The sequence below is a fragment of the Cololabis saira genome, chromosome 3 (assembly GCF_033807715.1).
Source record: "Cololabis saira isolate AMF1-May2022 chromosome 3, fColSai1.1, whole genome shotgun sequence".
Classification (NCBI taxonomy): Eukaryota; Metazoa; Chordata; class Actinopteri; order Beloniformes; family Belonidae; genus Cololabis; species Cololabis saira.
The window spans coordinates 35,450,913-35,478,720 of NC_084589.1; the positions used below are offsets into that span (position 1 = coordinate 35,450,913).

General features: G+C 39.0%; 1 protein-coding gene across 9 annotated transcripts in view; it reads left to right on the plus strand.

Annotated features, from left to right (window-relative positions):
* Positions 1-27,808, plus strand: part of mef2d (myocyte enhancer factor 2d) — a 121,021-nt gene that overhangs the window by 18,144 nt on the left and 75,069 nt on the right. The window contains exon 1 of one of the 9 annotated variants that reach the window (XM_061717364.1): positions 24,304-24,520. The exons of the other annotated variants lie outside the window; for them this stretch is intronic. The gene's annotated coding sequence lies outside the window, so the exon portion shown is untranslated. Of the gene's footprint in view, positions 1-24,303; positions 24,521-27,808 lie in introns of those variants that run through there. 9 annotated transcript variants of the gene reach the window in all.

Below are 27,808 nucleotides of genomic sequence, written 5' to 3' on the forward strand. Positions count from 1 at the left end.
CTACCTGTACACACTATACAGTAGTATAGAATATGTATAAATATGATAACGTTGTTGAAATGTGTGCGGGAGAGCACAACGTGGGTCGAGTGTTTTCATTAGGTGACCAAAGCCCACATCTCCGACCACCGAAAAGGGCTGCAAATCTTTTTGCAATGAACGCTCCCACTGCACGTGTTATTTTCTTGTGTTTATCTGAAGTGGCACTATACTGTAGGTCTGGTGGAAAGCATTCTCGATAGACAGTTTTTTCGCCGGTGTTACCTTATCGAGTCGCTCGACTGTCCTGTGTGTAGAAAGTGTTACATCAGGGTGTTGACGCTGGAGATGATGCTCATATTGCTAGTGTTTCCTTAGCGTATGGGACATGTTTCAAGCAATGTTTACAGACAGTACAAGTTCTGTTAAAGGAGCATGAGGCTCCTTTTAAGAAATGAGACTCATTAGCGCCACCTTCGCCACGACGGCTGTTGGGGGTACTGCAGCCAACAGCGAAGCCGGCACACGGGAGAACGGGGAGAACGTGCATGCAGCGTCATGTGACGTCACATCCGCAGGACAGCGCGGGAAATTCGGGTCCAGAATTGCAGCACATTTTGCAGCACACAGCCTGTTCAAGGCAACGGAGAGATACGGTAGAGGGCTCATTCGTTTTGGTTTGGAAAGCTTCATCTGACATTATTACTAGAAAACTTAAAACGTATACGAATTTTTTTCATAAATCCTGCCTCAATCCTGCCTCATGCTCCTTTAACTGTTTTCACTCCATCGTCGTCGTATTCAACAGCGAAACCGAAATGATGCCACACCGGAGATTTGAATGAAGCCGGTGCTTCTTCAAACTTTTGTATCTCAACTCCCCGCTTGTGCTCGCCATGACTCTGTTGTGTGTGAGGGGGGAGTGGGCGGAGCTACAACAGTCAGTACGTTTACATGCAGCAGTTCAATCGGGTTACTGATCGTATAAGACATCGTTCGGACTTTTAAACTGCATGTAAACACCTGAACCCGATCTAGTTCGGACCTATGTCGGACATTTAGTAATCGGGTTGGAGCACCTAGATAACCCATTCGCAATCGGGTTGTTAAGGCCATGTATACGGGGACATCGGATATTGCAGTCTGCGCATTCTGGAGAATTTACTCTGGGGGGGGGGTCACTCTGGCCAGTTATCTGATCTCTGAACAGCATGTATACTCAGACAAGTGATCCAGTTTAGTTTAATTAGAAAATGTCTTGTTTTATTTAATTGGAAATATAACTTACTGTATGTTTGCAAGTGCTGATTTGCTGATTTTTTTTCAGCGATAAAACTTTATATTTTATTATATTTAAAAAAAAATGTTTTCAACTTATTTTACAGAGTTTTCCACTTTATTCATTCATTTTTGGTTTAATAAGAGCAAACTTTGCACTTAAAGCCCAATGGGGCAAAAAAACAGCATATTTGAAATCATTTCTTTGCCTTTTGTCAATTCACAAAATAATCGTAATCGTAATCGAAAATCGGATTTTGAGAGAAAAAAAATCGAGATTTTATTTTTGGGCAAATCGAACAGCCCTAATAAATATATATATATATATATATATATATATATATATATATATATATATATATATATATATATATATATATATATATGTATATGTATAATGTTTAGTGCCTTTTTAAAAAATAACAAACTTTTCACCATCATTATCTTTATTGTTATGCTCTTGTTTATATTTCCTTCTTTAGTAGACTGCCTGTATGCATTTTTAAGTTATACTGATAAATGTTTAGTTGGAACTGTTTATAAATGAAAATATAACGCTGAGTTGTAAAACACCTGATATGATCTGTGAAATTTATGTGGCCTTATATGACGCCTCAATTAGTTTTTCTAAATGATATACTTGATTTAGCTGACTAATCATTGCAGCCCTGGCTGCATTATGTATAGATAGAGATGGGAATTGTCATACACGTGAAAAATGTGGTTTTCAACTCCAAATTGAGATGATGATGAAGGATAATTGCGTGTCCACTGAGCAGCAGTTTTCCATCATGCTCTTCACTGTTATTGTCTGATCTTTGAAGAGAAGAAAAAAGCTCACGAAAAGCCTGCATGCTCCGTCTGATGTTGATTTTAAAAACCACTAAAAACATTGTTTATACTTCAACGTGTAGAGCCATCCAAAAATGAAACGTTTACAGTACATACGTACTAACAGCATACAGTTCAGATGTTAGGCTTGCAAACAAAATGGACTTAAAAACAGCCTCTTGGAATGGAAACTGAGGGATGTAGGTGTCCGACTGTAATATAGAGTGTACAATACAATATATTATGTTGTATTACAAATTATATATACTCGACGCATGAGTCTTCTGCTAGGGCTGAACGCTTTAGGGAAAATATCTGATTGCAGTTTGATTTGATTATCAAGCTCAAATTCAATTCTGGAATCTCCAGAATTTTATACTGAACAATCAGTACGAGAAAGGATGTTATTGAGACTTCGGAGAAGCTTTTCAAGTCCATATTTAGTCACTGTGTTGGTAAACAGCATGTCTTTAGCCACGAGGTGGAAGTTGTTTATCTCCCATTGCTCCATTGAGGCTTTTTGTAAACAATGTTACTGTCATAAAATACACATAGTGGAATACTGTATTCATAAAGCATAAAGACTAGTTTCCCATGTGTCTTTCTTTTTATTTCACACAGTAGTGTTTCTTTGAATGTCAGTAACAGTTAATGGGGTTGACTCTTGCTGTGGGAAGTGGATTACGGCATGTTATATACATGCGCCTTATCAAGTTCAAAATACTTAAGAAAGAAGTCCTGCTTTTTGTTTAGGAGTGATTGTTTTTTTGTGTGGCCAAAATATGGCTCCCTTTTTTCCGTCAGTCTAGACTTGGAACATTTTTGATTGATTGGCGTGATTAATACTTGAGAACCTTACTTCTCACCCATGAGCAACTATATTTAGGTGTTTGTAAGGCATGTTGTATATTGTGCTGTATAATTACAACCATGACAATGTACCAATTGCATTATTAATTAATTACAATTTTGATTGGAATGAAGCTGATTGTCCAGCCGTTGTATTTGCGAGGATCATGGTTTTATTATGAGTCATCGGTTTATTCTTGTTATATCCTTATATTATTATATAAGGACACCATTCTTTCTTACATAAAAATGGTCAGCCAGTCAGATAATCCTGACTTCCCTTTGTATAGTGTTATTTGTGTGTTTTATTTAGAACTTTTAAAAAACATACAGTATTTACTTGTTGAGAGAACTTCATCTTTTCAGTGTAATTATCTGTCAACTTCAGTAAATGGTGTTCGCATGACCTCATTACCAGAAGTACAAAAAGTGCAGGCTTTATGAAGATAGAGTATACCTATTTATTTCTTGTCATCTCCAGATCCCCTGTGATGCGCATCATATTCAGATGTGTTCTAACTTAGTTATTTTTTCCTTGGAAAGATATGACCTTCTCTGACTCTCTGGGGTGGTAGTATGATTATGGGATGGAAGAGCACAAAGTCTCAAAAACCTTTCAGTCTTCACTGTGTGTATACCTGGGTTTCATCTTTTCTCATATTTTAATCTTCATTCCTGGCTGTTTTCATTATCCTTATGATTGAAATGGGCTACTTGAATAAACTTTCATTGTGTTGCCTTCACTGGAAGGGTTAGTTAGATTGAGGCACGGATTTGATATGCTTATACTGTACATCCTTATTTTCTTAGGTCCACTAGAGATATGTGACAGCGGGCAAATACTGCTGGCCCATATTTTGTTTATATTTAGCATATCATTCATATGCCACTGTTTATAAAACATACTGTTTATTGTTTGCTGGACAGGCTACCTAAAAATCTATTGATGGAATGATCATTCAATCAATATACAAACCCTCTTCTCTGGGCATCAGATACTTTAGTTTGGCTGTAGAGTGAAGATAATGCTATTTTATTAAATGGAGTTTGTTTTTGGGGCTCAAAGCTCAAAGGTTCTTCCAGCTGGAAGAACCGGGGCTCTCTTCAACCAAATAAAGCTGCAGATCATTAACTATTAAGTTGCTACAGTTTGATATTTCCTTCACTTGCTTTGGTTAAATCCACATTGATGGTTTAAGTTTTGAATTGTAAAACATTTGTCACAGTTGCACCCTGTAATTACACTACAAACTACACTACTAGGTTAATTCGACCCTCAAAAATGGAAACATTTTGATCCACCCCCCATTTCAGTTTGTAAATGGAACAGTCGAATATTGATGGATAAAAATGTAGCCGCACTAATTTGCTTCACGATTTGGTCCTCTGGGTCATATGTATCGTTTCCCTGATTCGAGAAGCCTATATCACGCAGTAGGAATGGGCGATATTTTACCGTTCACGATAAGCCGTCAAAAAAATTCTCCACGATAAGAATTTGTCATCTCGCGGTAAAAACGATAAATTCCCGTTGATGTTTTTGTGTAAAGCTGATTTATGGTTCTGCGTTAAATCCACGCACAACGTACGTGGAGGGAGGGAGGGAGGAAGGAAGGAAGGAAGGAAGGAAGGAAGGAAGGAAGGATGGAAGGAAGGAAGGAAGGAAGGAAGGAAGGAAGGAAGGAAGGAAGGAAGGAAGGAAGGAAGGAAGGAAGGAAGGAAGGAAGGAAACCAGGACGGAAGGAAGGAAGGAAACCAGGAAGGAAGGAAGGAAGGAAGGAAGGAAGGAAGGAAGGAAGGAAGGAAGGAAGGAAGGAAGGAAGGAAGGAAGGAAGGAAGGGAGGAAGGAAGGAAGGGAGAAAACCAGGAAGGAAGGAAGGAAGGAAGGGAGAAAAGAGGATGGCAAGAAGGAAGGAGAGAGCAGGAGGAAATAAGGAAGGAAGGGAAAAAAGAAGGAAGGAAGGAAGGAAGGAAGGAAGGAAGGAAGGAAGGAAGGAAGGAAGGAAGGAAGGAAGGAAGGAAGGAAGGAAGGAAGGAAGGAAGGAAGGAAGGAAGGAAGGAAACCAGGAAGGAAGGAAGGAAGGAAACCAGGAAGGAAGGAAGGAAGGAAGGAAGGAAGGAAGGAAGGAAGGAAGGATGGAAGGAAGGAAGGAAGGAAGGAAGGAAGGAAGGAAGGAAGGAAGGAAGGAAGGAAGGAAGGAAGGAAGGAAGGAAGGAAGGAAGGAAGGAAGGAAGGAAGGAAGGAAGGAAGGAAGGAAGGACGGAAGGAAGGAAGGAAACCAGGAAGGAAACCAGGAAGGAAGGAAGGAAGGAAGGAAGGAAGGAAACCAGGAAGGAAGGAAGGAAGGAAGGAAGGAAGGAAGGAAGGAAGGAAGGAAGGAAGGAAGGAAGGAAGGAAGGAAGGAAGGAAGGAAGGAAGGAAGGGAGGAAGGGAGAAAACCAGGAAGGAAGGAAGGAAGGAAGGGAGAAAAGAGGATGGCAAGAAGGAAGGAGAGAGCAGGAGGAAATAAGGAAGGAAGGGAAAAAAGAAGGAAGGAAGGAAGGAAGGAAGGAAGGAAGGAAGGAAGGAAGGAAGGAAGGAAGGAAGGAAGGAAGGAAGGAAGGAAGGAAGGAAGGAAGGAAGGAAGGAAACCAGGAAGGAAGGAAGGAAGGAAACCAGGAAGGAAGGAAGGAAGGAAGGGAGAAAAGAGGATGGCAAGAAGGAAGGAGAGAGCAGGAGGAAATAAGGAAGGAAGGGAAAAAAGAAGGAAGGAAGGAAGGAAGGAAGGAAGGAAGGAAGGAAGGAAGGAAGGAAGGAAGGAAGGAAGGAAGGAAGGAAAGAAAGAAGATGACGTTTTGGCGGATCTGAGAGCGAGATAGATTTATAGTTAAAAAGGTGGAGTTGAATTCGTATTTTTTTATCGTAATTTTTATCGTTATTGGGATAAATGCCAGAAATGATCGTTATACATTTTTTAGTCCATACCGCCCATCCCTATCACGCAGATGGATAACTCACGGATGGACCTTAATGAAGGTGCAAACGACAACATGATGGAGCAGTGAGCACTGCTGACGTTGTTGTCTTTGGTATAAGCTGGTGTGTTGCCAAAGACCATGCATTATAAGGCAATCCGAAGCGAAGGTTATTTCCAGTGGTGTTTTTAGACCTGGATGAGCTTGTGATCCGTGTTGATGGTGGTGTCATGTGGATGGAGAGCTTTCGTGACGCAGAGCTGAAGCACTAGTGGACAATGCAGAACTTGAGGTTAAAGTTTTCCTCTGGAAATACAAATCCTGTCCTACTTTTGATATGTGCCATAACGCTGACCTTGTTTGTCATCACATCGCGCACGGAACTCGCAAAACATTTTATAACCACAAAGTCGGTATTTTATAACGCAGCCGGATTCTAAGGTTATTGACATTACTGGAAATCCACAAAGAGCCACAGATCCCAGGAGGATTACTGAGAATCAGAACCGACAGCATTATATTCAGCTTAGATTAAGGCTACACTGTTCAATGACTCAAGCTGCACACCGACGGTTTCACAGGAGGTCTAACTTGTATTGTTGCCAGAGAGCTCGGAGAACGCTGCCTCGCAAACGATTTTAAAAAGGGAGGAAGTAAGCGGAAAAAAAAGAAGTAGTTGGGACATGGATCAAGGAGCACTTCACACCTACAAGACCACAGAAGGCTTCAAGAGAAAAGATGTACAAGTTTTCTTTTTTTTTTTGTTTTTGCTTCAAAAAGGCATGCATCTCTTTTTGAAAAGTGTTCTACCTCTGATGCATCATTCAGCATTCTGAAAAGACAGATTTTTCTGCTTCCAGAAGAAGATATTATTTATGATGAGAGGTCGTTTGCTGACTTAAAAACCCGAATGTTCAGTTTAAGTTGCTTTTTGTAAGAATTGCTCTGTTAAAACTAAATTCTAAAACTTTAATTCTCTCGCGCCTCAACGAGATACTTTAAATAAAAGTACAAAAAGAAAGGATATTGAGCATATTCGCACTGCTGCCTTTGATTCTGTGGTCAAAGTAAGTTTATGTATTATAAATTGTGACTCTATTTTATCTTCCATGCATAAAGATTTGAACGAATATGCAGAAGTAATGAGTGTCACAGCTGGAACCCTTTCCTCTGAAATTCCAACTCATTTTGATGTCAGCCATACTGCATTGCTTCAGATTTTGTTGTCTTGAGGCGTTTCCCCAATTACTGACTCACTTTTTGGCTTCCATTATTGTCCCACCTCCCCCTTTCTTAATGTTGACTCAGCTACGCTGCTCTGGTGCCAAAATGTATGACGATCATCGCAGATAAACGACTAGAGATTAATTTTTATGTGCTTTAGATTTGATCTGGAGGAAACTGTTAGCTTCTTTTTTTTGTTTTCCTTCTGTTTTTTTTGTTGTTTTTTTAACCAATTGAACTGAGGACGGGGAAGGGGTAAATGTCACCATTTTGAGAGAGGGTAAATAAGAATTGAGAGATACGGCTCAAGTGCCATGCCACTAAACAAACGGGGTTACGATGGCGTGAGAGCAGGGGCTGCTGGCCAGCACTCAGACACAGCTGAAATAGCAAGCAGCAGAGCCAGGAGCTGAAGGCTGAAATGCTATACCCAGGCTTCTCACACTCCCCATGCCTCACTATACCTCTACCCCCTTTCTTTTTCTCTTGCTTTCACCCTTTTAGCAACCTCTTCTCTTTTTCAAATCTAAAAATCCTAACATTCGCTCTTTCTCTCTATTATATTACAATCCTTACATTCTTCTCCTTGCTCCATCCTGTGTTCCCCCTCCTCTTTCCCTTTCAGATTCCTCCCACACCTCTGATACACTTCCAAAAAAGCATGGTGAAAGGTTAAGGCCTCATTTGAATATCTGAATGTATAAGAAACCTCCTCTTCACTGGGGTGTGGCATCATTTTACAGTTGCCCGGCTTTGGTGGTGTTATGAGAACATCTGCTCAAGGCTCATTAAGATAACCAGAAGCTAATGTGGAGAAACAGTATGTTGAGACGAGGGGAGGGCTCATAAGAGCGGGTCTGCTTATTCATCCTTGTTCCTCTTCTGTTGTACAGTAACAATAACTGAGGAAAGGGTGTCAGAGAGTAGAGGAAGAAGTAGGAGGAGGAGATGGTGGAAAAGTCCCCTTTTCACTCCTTCAAAGTTGTTTAATGTCTCATATCGTATGGAATGCATAGTTTTTGCTGAAATCGTGATTCTTGTAAAATCCTCAAGAGATTGGCCTTTAAACTTATTGTGTACTTTAAACATCATGACAATATTCCTTCAAAACAGAAATCAAGGAAATTGTCCTTCTCTATTCTGATTAATCAGCTCCAGTTGCTTCTCTCATAGTTTGGGAGGAAAAAAAAGCCTATCTTTGGACAACAAATTAATAAATTAACTGAGTACAGGTGGTGTAGTCAGCTTTAAAAAAAAAAACATTAAAAATAACCACCTAACTGCTTTTTCTTTTTTTTTGTTGTTGTTATTTTTGCACCACTCATGGGTAGAAAGTGGGGTGGATTCTCTTGAGATTCATGAAGAAAATCCACCTTGCAAGACTCAAAGCTATCTTTGCCTTCAAGGCAAGATACTTACAAATTGGGTTTAGGTGGAATCACAGCCCCCAGAAACAGCTCCACAGAGGTTAGTCCTTATGCATATAGCACATGTTGTACTTGGACCTTGGATTTCTTCTCCAATGAGTGAAGAGCGAAGAATAACTACAAAGGAAAAAATTCTTTTGTTTTCCTCTCTAGGGAGAGGACTTGGTAGGTGGACAAGTTTACCAACTGCTCTCATACATTTGATCTGATTGGTTAAATCAAGGCTCCATGATTGGAAAAAAAATGGTTCATCCAGGCACTAGGAATGGGCGATATTTTACCATTCACGATAAACCGTCAAAAAAATTCCCCACGGTAAGAATTTGTCATCTCACGGTAAAAACGATAAATTGAGGAAATGAGCCTGAAAGAAAGAAAGAAAGAAAGAAAGAAAGAAAGAAAGAAAGAAAGAAAGAAAGAAATGAGCATGAAAGAAAGAAAGAAGAAAGAAATGAGTCTGAAAGAAAGAAAGAAGAAAGAAATGAGCCTGAAAGAAAGAAAGAAAGAAAGAAAGAAAGAAAGAAAGAAAGAAAGAAAGAAAGAAAGAAAGAAAGAAAGAAAGAAAGAAAGAAAGAAAGAAAGAAAGAAAGAAAGAAAGAAAGAAAGAAAGAAAGAAAGAAATATTCCCGTTGATGACACTTTTTGTATTGGTATTTTTTTTATCGTTATTGGGTTAAATGCCAGAAATTATCGGGATACATTTTTTTGTCCATACCGCCCATCCCTACCAGGCACCTGCCAATCTTTCTTTATAAGGTACATTCCACTTTTTAGAGCTGCTTAATGAAGGTTTTGTCATTTTAACCTCAGCAAGTCCCCCCTGTGGGTGCGGTGGTTAAAGGCTGAATTATGCTTCTGCGTCAAAATGGCGAAGCATTTCCGGTTTCCGGTTTGAATCAGTAGTGAACTTCCAGGGCTCTTTTCTTTGTTTATATGTGATTTTTTTTGTTTTTGTTTTTTGCACAATAGTTGTCCTTATCTCTTTGATTTACTGTGACCGGAAAAAGTCGGATAAACCATTCAGAAAAAGATCGCTAACTAGTGGCCGCGGGGGGTACTGCACCGCGACCAAATGGAGAGACGGAGAAGTCAGAAGGGTTCAACACGGCGTCACGGCTGCGGCGTGTGCTCTGCGTTGGTGTGACGCAGAAGCATATTTCAGCCTTAAGTCGCTATTACGACCTTGTCCAAGATTTACTCATGTTAACTTCTTGCTCAGTCGTTTTCTCATTCGTTGCTACTTTCTTGAGTCTCTCACTTGCCCCAGCGATGATGTCCATTACAGCCCCGTGAGCTAGTTGCATTGTTGTTGATGTTTGACATCATCTTGTAAAGTGAGGCACAATTGTCAAGAAAACTTACTTTGGTTGGGTTTTCCTCCATAGTTGGGACTGGAAATGGCTACAGCTAGACAATGCTTCTGAAAAGTAAGGATGCATTCCTTCAAATGTCATTGGAACTGATATTTCATCATTAAAAAAAGCTCCTTTGTGCTTTGGATTTACACATGTTTACCGATATGATTAGACATCTGTTTAACCATTTAAACACATAAGAATGGTTGCTTCAAGTATTATTATCACATTTTAGCCAAGCAATTTAAGTTAGTTATTTTGTAAATTGTCTTGAAAAGTGCTTAGTTTTTGGTCAGAAAGCTTTCAGATACCCCGGTGGCTTTTTAAAGCGCAGTTAAAATCCATTTCTCTGCTCTTATGTTCAAAGCCAGCTCATGGCATCACCAAGGAGCTTTTTTTTTCTTTGTGGGCAAAAACACAGCCGTGCTTTCAGTCGATAGAGTGTACTTATTTTCTGGCGGGCCGTGTTAGAGCAGGCATTAGATAACGTTTTATTTGATGGTGTTCAACGGCTGACTCGTCCTCACCTCTCGCCCAGGCCTCTCCTGCTCTCCAGCCCACACGCTCTCCCATGTAAAACCAAACGCACACAGACATCCACCCACTGACTCACATACATGTACTCAGAAACACACACTCCCGCACTCCCTGCATCCTTCCTCTGGAGGATTCTGGCAGTTGTTTATGTTATTGAACTGGTTATCACATTACAGCTGGAACATCACCAGGCTCGAAGAGAAAGAGTCCTCCCGCTCTCCCAAGAAAGGCAAGAAAGGCAGTGAGAGTGCAAAGGAAAAACAAGTGCAGAGGGAAGTCTAGATAAGATTATGTAAATCTTTTTAATGCTGCATTCATCAGGATCACCATGTTTATTTCCTTTTTTTTAATGTTTTTTATTCGAGGCCAGAAATCTAGGTGTGGTTCTGGATTCCGACCTAAATTGCAACAGCTACATTAAGACGTTAGTAAAGTCAGCCTATTATCACATAAATAACATATTGAGGACTAAAGGACTGACTATGACTATCTCAGCAGGACTTAGAACAACTTGTCCACGCTTTTATCCTCAGTAGACTGGACATCTGTAATGCTGTTTTTACAGGTCTCTCCAAAAGATCCACCAAACAGCTGCAGTTAGTCCAGAATACTGCTGCCTGAGTCCTCACTAAGATCAAGAGAGTGGACCATATAACTCCAGCTCTTAGATCTTCACACTGGCTTCCTATCCGTCACAGAATGGATTTTAAAATCCTGCTGTTGGTTTATAAATCTCTGGATGGTCTCGGGCCAAAATACATATCTGATCTCCTGGTTTATTATGAACCGACCAGAACCCTCAGGTCGTCAGGGTCACGCTTACTTTCTATACCCAGAGTTTGGACCAAACTGGATGAGGCAGCGTTCAGCTTTAATGCTCCTCACCTGTGGAACAAACTCCCAGCATGCATCAGGGCTGCTGAAAGTTTAATTTGATTTAAGTCAATGTTAAAACCTTTTTATTTACTGTTGAATATCAGTAATTAGGGCTGGGCGATATGGACCAAAAGTCATATCTCGATATTTTCTAGCTAAATGGCGATACTCGATATATATCTCAATATTTTTTCTGTGCCTTAATTGGGGTTTCCCCCAAAGCATTATAGCATAGCATCTCTGTTAACTTCTTCATTTTTTTCTGAGGCAAACCCTTAAAAAAACAGTCAGTTTTAATACAAAGCCTCGTGCCAAATGTCACACAGGTTCCTTTATTAACAGAGGTCTGCACAATATCAAAATGTATAAAACAAATGAAGTACAAATAAACTGCCTGCATATATAGAATAAAAATGCTTCTTGAATAAAATAAAACAAATATCCATTTCCTGCATAACAATTAAATTAAAATACACTGTGCAATTAATAAAAAAATTATTAAAAAAATCAACTGAAAATCCACTGAGGTTGACAGTTGTGCAAATAACAAAACATTTGTGCAAATCTCAAATAAAACATTCAAGTCAATTTGTCACAAAATAAGCTATAGCAAAATCATTAAAAAAAAAATGTAAAAAAAATTTAATTTAATTAAAAATTAAAATTAAAATCGATATAAACAATATTGTCTCGTACCATATCGCGTTTGAAAATATATCGATATATATTAAAATCTCAATATATCGCCCAGCCCTATCAGTAATCTATCATAATGCACGGCAACCTTCATTTCTTGCATCTCATTTGTTTTATTCTTTTTGACCTATGTCTTTATGTCTGTCTTTAACTTCTGCTTTTAAACTCTTCTACTTTTTAATGCATTTTTTTAAATGTTTTTATGTAAAGCACTTTGAATTGTCTTGTACATGAAAGGTGCTATACAAATAAACTTTCCTTGCCTGGACTATTGTGGAAACACAGGTAAACGGTACAGATTGATCTTTAAAGATCATTTTTTAACCACATTCATCACTCCTTCTATGAACGACTACAATGATTTGAAGAAGAAACTGTACTCTCGTTTAATTCAACATCAGCTCGTGACTCTTTGTTGTTACTTCAGTGATTTTCACGTATTATCTTCAGAACCTCTGAGCTGGGGGCAAACAGTGATGAGTACGTAATGAATTTGTACAGTTTGAAAAAACTTGATTGGAACAGGCAATATGAATGTCATTAATGATCCATGGGACTCGTGGTGAAACCTGGTTCGTGGTGCATTTTTACAAGGAAAAATAAGTTGTTAGAAAGATAAGCGGTGGCACATGAACAAAAAGCAAATATTTGGATCTAAAAGACCAAATTAAAATGATGACCTACCTGTAAATGAAAATATGGTCTTGGCCCATCAGGTATTTTTAATTCTGTAGTTCATCCTTGTGACACACTTCCTGGTTTTTATTCATTTTCTTTGTAAAACTTTGATCAGAATTAGCTTTTTGTTGCATATTTTTGTGGAGCAAAAGTTCATTTTCTTGACCTCTAAAAAGCGTTGCTACACATCTTGCAGGCTCTCGCGTTTTTCTTTTCTTACTGATGTGGAACGTGATCCAGGGTGGAGAGTGATGCATCCACACCAGTGAAACTCACAGATTTCTTCAGAGGAACCTGAACCCTGTGCTTGTAGGTTTGCTCCCTTCCGCCTCCCACATAAAGAAAACGTCAATGTTTCAGCTTTGATATTTGTGCTCTTTGTTACAGTCTTCAAGACTAACTTTTCCCACAAGTTTCCACTACTTGTGGGTGCAATAGTACAAAATAGGAGCACTGCTAAAAGTGACTTAAATGCCGTATTTGTTCTCTGACGTTAATCATAAAGACATCCATCCCACATTGATATTCTCCTAAACATCACCCTTTTCTTTATGTGTAGCAGCTTTTGGTTCATGTTGTGGCAGGATTTATCATATCCTATTGTCTTTAAAAAGAGTTGATTTTAAACCTTTTCAATACGACATTCCTGGTCTCATTCCTGGAGTCATTGAAGGGCCTTGATTGGACTTGTTTTAAAAAAGCAACCCGTACCTCTGTGGGGCAAGTGAGAGTAGCAGGGGAACCAAACTAAACTGTGGCATTGACAAGTGTCTCAGCTTCAGTCACTCATACATAGGCATGGGGCGATATGCGATATTATCGTATATCGCGATAAAAAACGGCTGCGATAACGTTATCGTGGGGTACTGTAATTATCGCCAAATTTTTTTTTTTTTTTTTTTAATTTATTTATTTTTTTTGTCACACAAGGCTACCAGCCGGGTAGAAGCCAGTGTTATTATTTTCATGTATTTTATTAATATTATTTATTATTATTATTTATTTAATATTTTTTCAGAGAGTAGTACAATCCGTGTGCATTTGACTACTGTGGCACTTTATTTTCACTCAGTCTTTGTGTTGGCCATGCAGCTTTTGTTTTGTATACTACAGAGCAGTGCCTTTATTTTATTATTTTTCCAGAGAGCCGTACTAAGTAGCAGGCAGCCAGCCACTGTTAAAGTTTCAGAGAGTAATACAATCAGTGTGCATTTGGCTCTACTTTGTCACTTTATTTCTATTTGTCACTTATTTCTTTCGACTCTCAGGGAAGTATTTTCTTACAAAAAAAGAAAGTTCAAATAAGTACCGGTACCGGTACTATAGTTTACACTTTGTAATGCATAACATTTACAGTACACTATTTGTTCTCTACCTCAAGTGTCACTGTGTTGAGAATGATTTGAGAATAAATGTTCTGAAGGAACCAGTGGATCCACGGTTAGTGTTTTTCCTTGCATTTTAAGAATTTTATAAGCGACACGCTAATATCGTGATAATATCGTAATCGTGATATTTTTGTCCACTAATATCGTGATATGAAATTTCCATATCGTCCCATGCCTACTCATACATGACAAACACATAAACATGTCTTTATCTTGTTCCATCCTGCTGCCACAGGATGCAGGATGACAACAAATAAACAAGAAGGAGAATAGGAGAAAAACGTCTAAGTCTCACTTGTTTTTTAAATGTTGCTATACTGACCTAGATAAAAAAGAAAGTGAAACTAAATGGGCATAGATGGATACAGGTACCTTGTGTATGATGAGGGAAGAGAATAAAAAATAGATTTGATGGTTTAAAAACTCTTCACTTGAAGTTCAGAAAACTTCCCTTTTTTCATTTTTTTTTTGCTCTGTTTTGCACACCCAGCAAGAATACATAATCCAGAGTTGTTTTCTTCTTGCTCCTTTTCACACTATGATTTTTTTTTCATCCTATCCAAAGAATTGCTGCGCTTTCAAATCCCCTCTCTTCTTCCCAACTCTGTTCCGACTTACAAAGAGATACCACTTGTCCTAAATATCCTACGTTTCACCACAATTCATTTTGCTGAAAACTTTGTCTGACAAAAAGTATTTCGAGAACGTTCATAAACCTTGCTGGCATTTAAAATGAGATTCTCAAAATAAGATTCTCATTGTATGGCAATGGTTTCTCTCTCAACACTTGAGAAAATGTTTTTAAAAATGTGGTTATAGAAAAGAAATTAGCTCAGAGCTTGATTATTTGACTTGAGTATGACCTCAGGATTATAAGATCCACATTTAATAACTGCAACTATAATTGTAAACGGTGTTGACGGAAGTGAAAACCTGGGTATTGTAGGTTAAAATGATTATGGATTAAAATGAAAGCATGGTTTTCTGCTCACTGTAATGCGGGTAACGGCTCCACTGAAGCTAAGCAAAGCAGCTTAACACTTTCAGCTACTACTGTAGGTACAAAATGACAGACAAAAATGTAAAATTTACAGAATTATTTATAACTACCCATCATTTTAATGTTATTTTTTTAATGCAGAGGATGTATTTAGACATATATCATGTTCATAAATAGTGAAAGAAAAAAATATCAATGAAGACACAGACTATGCTATTTTTTTCCCCTTTATGCCACGATCACAGATTACTTATTCATCTTTTTCAAGTGAAATCAAGTCAAGGTTGTTATGCCCAAACAGGCAAGTACGAATGATACAGTTTTAGGAGGACTACACAATTTCAAATGAAACATGAAAAAACTGTTTACAGGAAATTAATTGAAACTAAGTCGGTCGATCTGTTTTGTCTTAGCCTGAACTAGGGCTGTTCGATTAATCGATTTTAAATCGTAATCGCGATTATGTAATTAGAACGATGTTAAAACGTGAAAATCGTAAAATCGATTTTTCACTTCTTTTTTTTTTTACCTTGTCTGCACACATATTAATGATTGATACCATTTATTTAATTGGAAATATAACTTACTGTATGTTTGCAAGTGCTGATTTGCTGATTTTTTTTTTCCAGAGATAAAACTTTATATTTTATTATATTTTTTAAAACTTTTTTTCAACTTATTTTACAGAGTTTTGCACTTTATTCATTCATTTTTGGTTTAATAAGAGCAAAGTGTGCACTTAAAGCCCAATGGGGCAAATGTTCAATAAAAAAAACAGCATATTTGAAATCATTTCTTTGCCTTTTGTCAATTCACAAAATAATCGTAATCGTAATCGAAAATCGGATTTTGAGAGAAAAAAATCGAGATTTTATTTTTGGGCAAAATCGAACAGCCCTAGCCTCAACTCAGAATTTGCTCCTGGTACACATGGACTTGGACTAAACTGGATTCTGGGTCGTGCTTGAATCAAATGCATCAAGGTATACTGCTGCAGAGATGAATATTATTACGTTTCGTATTTTTTGCCACAGACATTTTTGCCCTGACTGCTGAAAGACTGCAGACTGGAATTAAGAGCGCCTCTTCAGCCGGTGTTTTGAAGGCAGGACAAATTTCTCCAGGGAAGGGATAAAGAGTGGGCAAGACTCTGACAGTGAAATTATTATTTCCAGATTCTGCAAACACTCTTGAACACCCTCTCTCTCTCTGTCTCCCTGAAACCTCTTGTGACCTGCAGTTGTCACAGATATGCTCTAGGGCCCTCAGTCCGTCACCATCCTGACAGCAGGAAGCAATGAGTATAGTGTTGAAGTCCGTGATGATTCCAGCATCAATCTAATCATTAAGTCGCCCCTTCTTGAGTTCACGACAGGCGGTCTAAGTGAAGTTATTGAAAATAGTTCTGCGAATTGTGTAATATTTGGTTATCCGTGTGTTCTGTCTTAAAATGAAACAAAAACTTTTAGATTTTTCTATTATTGTAAACAAAAATAAGAAAATATGATGGAAAATAATGGGTTAAGGCGACCCCCGCTCTGGTAGCATCTGTTGTTAATGTCTGACACACGCTCCAGCCACGCCAACAGATGCAAAAGGATCATGTTTTAATGCACTGAAGCAGAGACAGAGTATAAGTGTGAGTTGTGAGTGATACAGTATGAGGGAAGGCTTTTCACAGAGGACAATTCCTCCGGAGTCACAACAGGTGTGTGTGTGTGCGTGTTTGTGTGGATCGCAGAGGGGAATTATGAGCTGAGCACTAAAGGGAGGAGGGGAGTTGGAGGGCTTATGAAGGGTCCCCTCTGCCCCACCTGTAGTCCGTCAGCTGTTGTAAGCCTGTTAAAACGTCAGCTGTTTCCGAGGAGAAGTGTGCATGTGTGTGTTCGTGTGCGAGTCAAAGTCAGGGAGCTTGTAGAAGTTAAGGGGGGGGAGGGCCGGCTCCGTGTGGCCCTCATCGCCCCATTGCACATCAAACGCCTTGTCGCCTTTAGGGATTTGTTTGTGCACAACACGGTGCCTCATCCCTGCATAGAGCAGCATGACAGTCTGGTTTTGCTTTGCCTCTTCCCCGCTCACCGTAGCCTGAGTCAACAACTCAGCGCCTAGAAGGCGAAGCCAGCAGAGAAGGAGCTGGAAAATAAAAATGAAGAACCAACAAGTTTGGGGATGCTGTCACATGCTTTGGTTTGTTCTTGGTTTAGTGTACTTGTGGTGAAGGTTGATGCCCATTTCACGCTGGAAAAAGCCTGAGTCACCTATGCACTTCATAGTCATTGGGAACTGGTGCAGTCTTCATTTATGTCCTGGTCCACTGAATCTACACTAGACCGAGGTATCCATCAATTCCAGCTTCTTTTTTTCAGGTGCTTTTACTTGAAAAGGATTTTTGTAGGGCTGGGCGATATGGACCAAAAGTCATATCTCGATATTTTCTAGCTGAATGGCGATACTCGATATATATCTCGATATTTTTTCTGTGCCTTAATTGTGGTTTCCCCCAAAGCATTATAGCATAGCATCTCTGTTAGCTTCATTTTTTTCTGAGGCAAACCCTTAAAAAAACAGTCAGTTTTAATACAAAGCCTCGTGCCAAATGTCACACAGGTTCCTTTATCAACAGAGGTCTGCACAATATCAAAATGTATAAAACAAATAAAATTAAAATAAACTGCCTGCATATATAGAATAAAAATGCTTCTTGAATAAAATAAAACAAATATCCCTTTCCTGCATAACAATTAAATTAAAATACACTGTGCAATTAATACAATGTAGACAGTAACAGGCAGACTTTTCCACTGAGGTTGTCAGTTGTGCAAATAACAAAACATTTGTGCAAATCTCAAATAAAACATTCAAGTCAATTTGTGACAAAATAAGCTATATCAAAATCATAAAAAAAAAATGTAAAAAAAATAAATAAATAAATAAAAATTTCTTTTTTAAAATTGATATAAACGATATTGTCTCGTTCCATATCGCGTTTGAAAATATATCGATATATATTAAAATCTCGATATATCGCCCAGCCCTAGATTTTTGCCTCGGTAACTTCTGCAAGTCTTTCTCATCTCCTCAACTTCAACCATCTCATTTCAGTATTGTGTTCAGGATTGCTAAAGATGTCTTTAAAAGAACAAAAAAACAAACACCAACACTCAAAACAAAACTGTAACCCAAACAGGAGATTTTCCAAATGTATAATTTGCATTTTATTTTGGCGATGAACATATATACTTATAAACTTATAGTCAGGTAGACTAACTCATTTTGTCTTGAGATCTTTGTTCTGACATTTGTGGTACGAAAATAGATGGTGCTTAATTTTATGTACATTCACAACATTTTTTTTTCTTCCTTACAGAAAAGGTACCATTTTCTGAGGAGGTTTTAATGAAATCATAAGATGAAGCAGTTGACTCTTTCTGCTAATCTGTGGATATTCTGCTTAGTCAAATTATCCACAGTAGCAGGGCAGCAACATCAAAGGTCCTTATGCTTGATTTGTGACCTCACAGATGATCTGGGCAGCTCAGATGACCGGCCTGTTATTGCTGGCACATGCACTATTACTCTTAAAATGCAATTTAGTCTAAAAAAAACACTTTGATAGCTGAACACTTTTTTTTAAATATACATTTTGACAATTATAAATATCAATTTATTTACAAAGGAAGAAAAAAAGATAAATGTTGCCCAAAAACTATTATAATATAAATATACAGCTGTTAATGCTAAATATTGTAATTTTAAGGTTTGTTTAATAGTCAAGACTCAATGACTGTTTATAGTAAATGGATGGTTAGCACAAGCTACAATTAACAGCCCAACAAAACTGATTGTCTTTTAAATATGAATGTTAGGTCTTTGTTAAAAGCTCAGAAGCTATGCTCAAAAGTCAATGTAGTGCTTAGTTAGTGTAGTTGCGTAGTAGCAAAGTGACGATGGCTTGCCATTGGCTACACCTGCTGCGTGTCAAAATACCAAGGCAGAAATTATACATACATCCGTTTCTTTATGAAATTTTACTCTGAATGGTGTCGTCGTAGATGTGAAATCTAGCTGTTGAAACCAGAACAGTTTTTTTTTTTAACCAAATACATTTCTTGATTTCTGCTGCAAAGTTGGACATTTTATCAAGACAAGAGAAGGTTGCCCCCACTTTGGAGCTAGCCCCCAGTGGTTAGTCAAAGAGGTGCAACTCTTCTTATTTCTGTGTTGGATTCAACCTGGTACCGCTGTTTCTTCAGCTACTTAAACCTAAAAGTAGAAGTGCTGGTTAAGTTTGTACATTTTGGCAGACGTTCTCATATTTTCAGTCTCACACAAAAGGTGTTAAGAGATAATCTCCTGTCTTTAGGCAAAAAGCTTTGTGACACTTCAGGCTCATGGTTATTTTAACAATCTGTTTGTCCTAATACGTCCAAGCACATTTCACGTCTCTTTCCAAAAATCTGTAATTGGATTTTTGCTTTTATTGGCTTTACAAAAGTTTTTCAAATAAACCTTTTTACTTCACTGATGGTTACACCTACAATAATCACAATGTGCTTAAATTCTTTCAGTTCCCAGCAACCAACATTATTGATCGCTACAGTTTTTAGTCATAGGGCTTTGAAGCAAACTTGATAAATGTGCTTTGTTACATTGGATGAACATTCCAGAGACAGTTTTCCACCTTAAAAAGCCGGCTTTTTGAAATTTACATCAATGGGTATTTGATTCCAGACGTCTGCTCTTTTTTCTCTGGGCGTAAGCTAAATGTCTGCTGTCTCTTCCTGCGTGGGAGTCACAGGTGTTGATTGATTTATGGCTTTAATTTGCTTTATATATTAAAATATGAGGTAGAAACAAGCACAGAGCATTAATTAAGGGAATGCACCAAGCTCCTGTCTTACTTTAACTCACCTGGCACAGAGACTGAAAAAGCTTACGACAAAACTATCACATAAAGGTATACTGTCCACAGGCAAGCTCGTGTTTACTTTAAAGACCCTGGGTTTGCTTATGCAGTCAGCGGTGCTTTATTGGTCTCGATGTAATCAAAGTTTTATCGTATGACTTGGAATTTAATTTGAGTGGAGTAGAGAGTAAAAAATGGGAGCCGTAAAGCCTTTTGGGTGGACGGTGGAGGTCTTTGTGGTGCCAGCTGAGTTGGGCAGACAGTTGAAGGGAACAGGTTGATGCCTCTGTTAGGGCTCGTCTTGCTGCTCTTGACCTTTAGCCTTTAGCTGTGACAGCTCCAGGGGCCTGGAGAGACCACATTTCCACAGACTGGGAGAGCAAGGACTACACGAGACAAGACGAGAGAGTGTTGTTCAGTAATGTAGCATAAAACATACATCTGGGATAAATGCAAGAAAGTCATTTTTCATGTGATCATCACATTTTTATAAAAATAAATGAAAAGTATTTAAAAATGTATTAAAACATATTTCTATGGATTTTATGACAGAAGATATAAAAGCAGCTATCAGTATAACCTTTTCCATTGATTTTTTTATTGATTATGAAGAAGCTTGAGATCTAGACTCTATGATATTAACACTAGTGTTTAAAACTCTTCTGAACTGTTTAACTGTTTATTACCTGACCTTGAATTTTCAGTTAACATTTTTTTATTATTAGTAGTACTAGTATTAGTGTACACAAGATGTATTTATTTATTTTTTTACAGCAAAATTCTAGATGATCTTTTTATGGATTCTTACCTTTTTTAACAGAGTGGTTTTATTTGACCATTATGATGACAACATTATTAACTTTAGGCTTTGTATCATCAGCTAATGGGGAGAAAAAAAGACATTTGTATAAAAGTGAGTAGTTGAAATAAAACAATATGTTGTTTTGTTTCAGAAAGTAGAAACGATTGTTGAGAAAATAGATTAGAGCAGTGTTATATCATTCAAGTCTCAAAATGTGGTTGCATGATGAATGGAAACTCAGCATGACATATTAAATATGCTCAAAAAACCGCCTTTAAACATTTTAGTAATATTGATCACTTTGAGAAAAAGCCAGTGTTGGGTGCCATCTATGCTGAGAACTAGGGCTGTGCGATTAATCGATTTTAAATCTAAATCGGATTTATTATTCAAGATGATGTTAAAAAAAGGAAAATCGGAAAATCGATTTTCCTTTTTTGCAGCTGGCTGCATTACAGACAGAGCTCGTCTAGTCATCTTTGTTTGGTCAAGAAAATTGTAAATGTTGTCACTTTACTAAACTCAAGGAGGATTTACAGTATCTTTCAATTGCACTTCATTCCCAATAGGGAAATGTGTTTGCTATTTTTCTTTAAAAATAAAGATAAAATATTTGAAACAATTTATTCCATTGTCTTTTGTAGTTTTACCAAAAAAATCGAAATCGAAATCGAAAATCGGGTTTTCAGAGAAAAAAATCGGGATTTTATTTTTGTCCAAAATCGCCCAGCCCTACTGAGAACCTCATGGGATTTAGAAAATTTTGTGTTGTCAACAATATAAACAGTCCTACTTGCATGGCCAAGTTGTAATATGTCATAATCATTCCAATATTTTTATTATAAATATGTTTACTGTTAGGAAAGAAAAAGCTATGTCAGATTTGTAATGCCAAAATACATGTAGGATATTTTTGCTCCCTTTTTACAATTTCTCTTTATTATTATTATTACTTTGTTATTCATTGCCTAGACATGAAAGCAAATCACTGGGTGTTGATCAGCTGGTGAATTGGTTAAATCCATTAAATAGACCATGAGAACAATGCATATACAAGATGAAGTGAAACTAAAACAAAGATAGTGTTTTTGATGTTGGAACTGATAGTGTGTGCGGTAATGATGAACCCTTGTTGGCTGGATGTACATCTTCTCTTTGAAATGTTTATGTGTTTAGCTTTAATATACTGTGAGATTTGTTAAGTGAGGGGGAAAAAAAACCATGCTTTTCTTCAGTAATGTAGGTCACACACAAGAGAAAAAGCTCACTGTCGTGCCACACCATTGAAAAGCTTTGTCATTTTTTTTTAATTTACCCTATCCTCTTGAGGGAGGCAGATTTGCATAATCAGAGCATTCACCGTCAAACTCTTGAAAGCATATCATGTTTATTCACTAAACTATTAGTCATTTGGTACAAAGACAAAGTACCAAATAAGCTTGTCTTTTCTTTGACATGTCACATCACTCAGGTCATACACCTTTCACAAGGATAACCAGTCAAAAATAATCTTTTTTTTTTTTCACTTTGCCACAACTATCCGTAAGGATTCGCAGCTACAGGGATGGATGTTTCACTGCAAGAGCTGTAGCTTATATGCTTTTGTGTTTTTCCTTTCAACATAAATACACTTGCCTGTCGGCAAAGGAGCTGCTTTCTCTCATAGCTATGTTAAAGAAGAGAGAATAGATATCCTTTTCCTGTGTTTGTGCCTCCCCCACCTCTCCTCTGTGTCAGATCCTCACCACATGGAGCTAGCACCACACAGTCTTGGCCAGCGCTTGCGTTTGTGTCAGGAAGAGCGGAGGTAGCCTCATAGATCCCCATTTTAGGCTTGCGGCCAAGGCTGTGTGTTTAACATGGTGGGCCCCAGGCAGTTGTGCACATGGATGACAAATGTGGATGGCAAGCAAGGGGGAGACCTGGAGAAGGGGCAGAGAGTCGGGGTCATCTGAGCTCTTCTGTTTATTGTGGAAGTAATTTTGTCCCTCAGTGCTCTTACATCAATATTATTTAGTTCAGTGAAATTGTATATTTTTTCCTTCTATGGGTATATTTCCATTTCCAGATGGACTAAGATTGCATTTTCTCCCCCTTTTTGCCTGCTGCACACAGATTTATCCTTATAAGTTTCTGCTTTAGGATGCAATTAGCCCTTGGAATTTTCTCCCCTTGTTTAACCCGTTAAGCTCAGGGCACATACGTGCCTCTACCCATACGTTCATTTGCTGTGTTGTGTGGAAACTAAATGACATAACTGTTTAAAAGACTCCTTGCGTCCCATTTCCCACACCCTCCGGGCCCCTTTGGAGATTTCAAGGTCAGGAAAGGGCTTGGGCTGAGATTCATTTCTTGGGAAGCGGAGTCACTGTCGCAAACGCTCACAGGGAGCCAGTCTGTCCTTTTACAGTGCTTTTTCTTGCGGTTATCTAGTGGTATCTCACCGGGAGTGTAACTTTTCCACAGCTTTGGACATTTCGTCAGATCAAAAGTGTCAGCAGTGGACTTCATTGGCACTGACAGTCCATTGGAAATGTGGCAGTGTAGCTGTTGAAGTTTGACAGCAGTGAAGTCATCTCAAAATCGAATGCTGAGAGTTCTGGCCGAGCGGCACGAGACATTATCGGTGTGTCGAACTCTCCGACAGCTGAGCATGCAAGTGTACATATGTGTGTGGAGTTGCTGTTCTTGTTTGTGTGTAGTTTGAAGGGGGGGGGGTCCAGTGGAACAAAAGGTATGTAGGCAGCTGCCATCCTGGTGCCAACACCTCATGATCCAAATGGAAGATGTACGCTCACACATGCGCACGAGGGACAGATTGGTGTGCAACGAGGATCTGAGACACCGTCGGCGAGGCAACCAGTGTCTCCTTTTACACTCACGCCTCACACAGACGCTTCCGCATGTCTTCAAAGTTCCCGTTTCCATTTATCCACCAGTACAAAACCAAAAGAAAGTAAGAAAAGCACAAACTATTAATAAAACAAGAAGCTAAATGCAGGATAGATGTGCTTTCACTTATTACTTACATCGATCTTCATTATAAAAATTGCTGGAGGCTAATTACTTTTTTATTAATCAGCTGATTTCAGCATTGCACCAACACGAACATCAATTTTACCTACAGCTGGTACTAATTCTAGTTAAATGGGATGACTTTTTTACACAAATATTTCATGTACTAAATGATCACAGTTGAAATAATGAGATGTAATATTTGCAACCCTAAAAAATATGGACTGAATAGAGCTCTAACAAGCTGATCAACAAGCTCGTCATTTGTCCAACATGGACACTGATGAATTGGTGGCAGTTGCTGAAGGCATATTAGGGCAAAGGGTGACCTGGGAGGGGTTTACGGCAGAGGAGGGGGGGGGGATGAATGCACTGTGTGACTGAGGGGTGGCGTTGGTGGTGAAGGGTTGTGACGAGAAGCAGCAACAGCAGAGGAGGGGGCTCGGAGAGTGGCGTGGGGTGTCCAGTCAGAGGGGTAATTTGGGGCGTCAAGAATGAGACGTTCTCCCAGCAGTTGTCATCTCAGCAGTCGATGGCAGAGTGGCACATGTGCTGCTCTTAGTAAGACGCTCTTTCTCCGCAGGATCATATCCCTCTGCGCTCTTCGGCTTGGACTATCTCATATTTGGAGTTCTTTTTGAAAAAAGAAAAAAGAAAAATCAACTTTCCTCAGTTCAGAAACCAGATGCTTTTCTGTTTTATACAACCTTTTTAATCTTTGACGGTAAGAGCAACCAAATGACACATTGCAGCTGCCATCACGTGTTTGTTATTTGATTTGACATGAACTCCAAGCTATATAACCCCATTTAAGCAACACATTACTTATATATCTTAATCGATGGCGGTTCTGTCAGCATTCACGTTACCCTTGTTGTGTTTGAATTTGTCAGCATACTTTTTAAAAAGAGAGTTTTAGATATATTCAAAGCTTCTGAGCTGCTCTAATCAGTCTAGAAAGACTTCCATGGGGTGCCCTGGTGGCGCCTCTGAGGACTTTACAAGGCAGATAGCAAGGAGTGCGAGGTGACTTGCTGTGTGGCCTGTTGTACATCGCCAGCCGCCAATCTGACACCTTCCGCTGCCCCAAATCCCCAGAGACAGGATTAAGAGCAGTGGGGTGCTGTTGTCTTGATTTATGGTGGGTAGCTTGTGTTGTCATGCAGCTCGTAACGTCACACCTGTTCCTTTTCTTCCTTGAAATGTAGGCATACATGGCCATCGGTGTGGTAAGGGAGTGTCATGAGACTAATGCCCTTGACACCTGTTGAAATGTTGAAACCATGTTGTGTTCCTCAAGTATGACCCACAAAATAAATATACTCTGATAACTTAGATTTTTGACGATTGCTTTGGTTGTGTATTGGCTTTTACGACCCAATCAATGTCAGGAAGTTTTTTTTATCCTCGCACAGCAGTCGAGATGTTTCACTTTAGTGCACAAGAGAGCAGATTTAAGCTGTTTTCTATGTGGAAATTGTTTATCTGCCACTTCATCTTAGGTTTAAAAGATCTGAGAGTTTCTGTTAGGAGTCTTTTGTGTCTTGGTATGCTGCTGATGTCAGAGATGATGACAAAGAATGTGTTTTCTTCTGTCTATCAAGCTTTCATTTCCGAGTTTTGAGTTGTCTTGTTTCTTGCTGCATTTTTAAACCACTCGGAGGCACACTAGACAGGCGTGTGGCTCTCTAGGCAACTGCTTGACTCTTGTTTTGAAGGATAACTTGACAACAGAGTCTCCCTTGCTGGATCTCCTATGACCAGTTTGAAACATGCCTCTTTGAACTGAGAGACTTCCTAATGACCACACATATAAACAGTCATGATTGTGTCAGTTTATTCTCTGTCTAAATAAAAAGATAAAACAAAAAGGGAAAAAAAGTGTTTTCTTCAGGGAGAAGCAATCTGATGAAAGGATCGCAGTTGTGTCTATGTGCCATACTGTGTTTATTATTAGTGAGTGCTTTCAGCATACTTGCAGTGCCCACATGTCATAGTTGATGATGGATAAAGCTCAAAGAACATTTGCACTGGACACAATAAATTTACAAGCATTATCGTGGCCAAAACAATGGCATTTCTCCTCCCACTCACCTACGTTGAGGAAAATAAACACGATAGCACTTTGAGATAAACAGCCTTATTTAAATGTCAGTCAGCCATCTCAATCTTGCCTGCTTGGCTTCTACACAGGGACTCGCTGAGACGAGAACGTGTTTTACCAGTGATAGGAAACTTTCTTACAGGTGTACACACCCTCTTTGTACAAGTGTCATACTGATGTAATTATGTTTTGTCTGGAGGGCATTTCCATCTTTCACTGACTTTTTCTTGTTGCACTGCCACATGTTTAAGATAACAGGGTATTCTGTTGAAGGAGGAACTCTGTAAACCATCAGCAGCACTTTCTTTCCCCCTGAGGAAAAAAATTGAAAGCATGAATTTGTACTTAAATGTATTATAACTTCATTGAATACTGTGATTTTTCACAGTTATATATCATATTGGGGATCCAATTTTATTACTGTACTTAGAAACTCAGAAGACAGTGATACTGGTGATCATAAGCACTTCATAAGCAATTTTGGTCTCATTGGTTTGAAAAATAGTAGTAGTCAGTACTAGAATTGCTATGTTGGGACAGAATAACTGACTGTTAAACTTGTGATTTCTTTAAAGGATAGTCTGTTAGAACAGAGAGCTTCATTCAAGGCCTGACTACCTCTGAAATGCATTTAAAACAACCTCCAACATGATGTTTTACACTAATTTTGGTGCCAAAAAGTGAGGATTATCAACAGAAGGTGAGGTTATTAAAGGTTAATCCCAGTGCCACATACATAGGTATACCTGTCCTTGTGTTTAGGGGCGATGTCTCAGGTGTTTCATTATTTTTTGTGTTATTTTGTGTTTGCGTGCGTGTCATTGAATACACACTCGCAAAAATGTTATTGTCAGATTATGGTGGTTTCAGCCCTAATGGCGATGCTGTGACCTATTGCTGCTTCACAAAGTGTGAAATGTGTCTCTCTCATTGTTCCACTTGCTCTTCCAATCAGCTCATACCTTTCAGGGATTGGGTGGGGCTTTGAGAACTGTTCACCTTTGGCTGTGTTGTAACCTGACAGGTCAAACCGCATAGTCCTTACTAGTAAAGCAGTGGCAGTCTTAAAGTCAACAAACCGCATTAATCGTATTGTGTTCCCTGCCAGCAAGTCTCTTCTGCGCCACATGGTTTCTAAGCCTCTGGACAAAAGACACACCTCACACTCGCATGCATAGTGAATCATGGGTATTATCAAGATATTTTTGCTATATTCATGCCAGAGCCCTTGAATGTAAACAGTAGATCGGTGCCTGTCTTTCTCTCATTGCTGTTTTTGCATTTTTTTTGGTCTTTATATATTAGTTTGGAGGCGTGTGTACGTGCTCGTTTGGTTAGATGGCAGTATTGATAGCAGCCCGACAGTGCAGGCATGATTCGCGAGCCAAAAGGCACAGATCTCGTTACCACCCCTCCTGTCCCATCTCATCCTACCCCCTAAACCACCACCACCACCTCTGAAGTGCTGCCCTTGCAGTGCATCAGCCTTCCTTTCTCCCCCACCTCTCCAAAGTCTCGTCCATGATTGGTTAGAAGGAGAAGAGGGGGGGGGAAAGGAAGGGGAGATCATATTCCACTGCCAGCGTTGGCAGCTTAGATGTACAGGCACAATCACAATCACAAGCCAGGCCTCAGATGTAAAGCCAGCAGCTCCCCTCCTCCACTATTTGTCACACTGCCCTCCCTTCGCTCCACCTGCTGAAGCTCCTACCACAGTCAACCGTTAGGGTTTTGTTGATATTGCGAAGATACCTTCTTGGTGACCTGAAGCCTGAGTGTGCTAGGAGCAGTGTCCAATGGTTTCCCGGGAACATAGGGTAATAGGCTGTAAATATCCCACAGCTGGCGCTGGCAGAACACCCTCAAGGTTGGGCCGCAAACCGAGCTTCGGCGGCTCGGGTGAAGGAT